The sequence below is a fragment of the Capsicum annuum genome, chromosome 7, assembly GCF_002878395.1.
Source record: "Capsicum annuum cultivar UCD-10X-F1 chromosome 7, UCD10Xv1.1, whole genome shotgun sequence".
Lineage (NCBI taxonomy): Eukaryota > Viridiplantae > Streptophyta > Magnoliopsida > Solanales > Solanaceae > Capsicum > Capsicum annuum.
In genome coordinates this window covers 10827118-10828973 of record NC_061117.1, presented here as the reverse complement: position 1 = coordinate 10828973, position 1856 = coordinate 10827118, and the positions used below count along the sequence as shown (strand labels likewise).

The 1856-nt window shown below is 38.8% G+C and overlaps 1 pseudogene; it reads right to left on the bottom strand.

Moving 5' to 3' along the window:
- Window positions 1-1524, bottom strand: part of LOC107876364 — a 60452-nt pseudogene extending 58928 nt beyond the window's left edge.
- Window positions 1525-1856: the final 332 nt, after the last annotated feature.

Genomic DNA, 1856 nt, shown 5'->3' with positions numbered 1-1856 from the left:
TTGGAAAGAATAAAAATAGATCACTAATCTGTTGCACCAGGTATTTTATCTGTTGCAACATATAACCGACCTATTACAACGGATGAGTAAACTGTTGGAAAGAATAAAAATAGATCACTAATCTGTTGCACCAGGTATGTTATCTGTTGCAACAGATAACCGACCTGTTGCAACGGATGAGTAAATCGTTGGAAAGAATAAAAATAGTCCTAATCTATTATAAAATAAAGAGTAAACCGTTGGAAAGAATAAAAATAGATCACTAATCAGTTATCTGTTGGATTAATATTGTTTAGATTTCTTCCAAACAGAAGAGTCATCTGTCGCAACAGATGAATGATCTATTAGATTGTTCACCTGTTGCATCAAATTTTTATAGTTGCATCAGATTTTCAATTTGTTGTATAAGATTTTCATCTGTTACATCATATATTTTATCTATTACATCAGATGTTTCAACTGTTGCAATACCATTTTTACCAAGACAAACAACAAATCAACCCAGCAACACCAACATATCACACACACACACACACTAAGAACATCAACTGTAACAAAAAATCACCAATAAATTTGAATCAATAGTACGATAACGAGAAGAAGAAATGTCAGAAATTAGGATTTTGTTCAGTCCACATTTCAATACTAGAAGAGTAGTTGGCTTAAGTTCCTCTATTTCTTCATAATTTTTTACTTGTGAAAAAGTAAATTAGAGGACGAAGAACTCGAAGTTGTTTTCACTGGAGAAGTATTCACATCGATTGACAATTGAAAGTCGAAAAAAAACTCGCCCGACTATTTGTCGCCGGAGCTTAAAGGGAGAAATTTTGCAGAACTATTGGTTGGGAGAGAGTTAAGAGAAGGTGGAGAGAGAGAGTGGTTGATTTGGATTGAAAAGGGGTGTGGGTTGGGTTGATTTGTATTTTTGAAAAGATTAGAAAGTTTTAAAAATATTAATCAAGTCCACAATTAACTTAATCAAGTTTTCTAATGATGTTTGACCCTATCTGTAGGGCAATGTCACCAATCCTTCATTCAAAACTTAAAAGACACCTTTCCTTCAATTTTCTCTAGATATTGTCTGATACTAGTTCACACTCCAGAGCATCTTCCCTGAATATTCCACTCTCTCTCTCTCTAACGTTCATTTCTCAAACGTTCTTCTTTGCTAAATGGTCACTGACCGCCTCCGTCAAGACGCCGGCGACGGTGTAGATAATGCCGAAATTAGGTAAGTGGCTCTTTCTCCCTCGTTTCTCTCTCTCTCCAGTTTCTCTCCTCTTCCGTCTCTACCCTTTCGTCTCACCCCCCCTGTCCCCATTTAGACGTGGCTTTCGCCGGTGGGTTAGGGTTTTTGTCGGCTCGACTTGTTTCGAGTGACGGGTACGGACGGTGCACTGATCGGAGTAGGTTGGTATGCGGAGAATCCAACGTACAGCTTCCAGCAAGTATTCCACTAAAAGCACCGGCAATATTAAGGATAAATTCAAGCGAAGATCCAGCGGGTCTGGTCCGGCGACACATTTCCGACAACTAATTTTGCCAACAAATTTTACTGGAATCAGCAGCAAGAAGGAGTATCCGATGACACCTAAACTTCGACCTTTAGTTACTTCCTTCAATTTAGTTTTATATATTATCCTGTTCCTTGGTTTTATTCGTTTATTGTGACTGGCTGTTTTAGATTTTGGCAAATATTGTGTGTGGTTATAGCTGCTATACCGGATAGGGTGTTTTGTGCGTGACAGCTTTTTGTCCTGTTTTTGCCTTGTTTTGGGGCTTTGTTCCAACTTTTGTGTAGTGTCTTTAGGGGTTGATGGTGGAGTGGGGTCATGTTCGGGGGGGGGGGGGGGGGG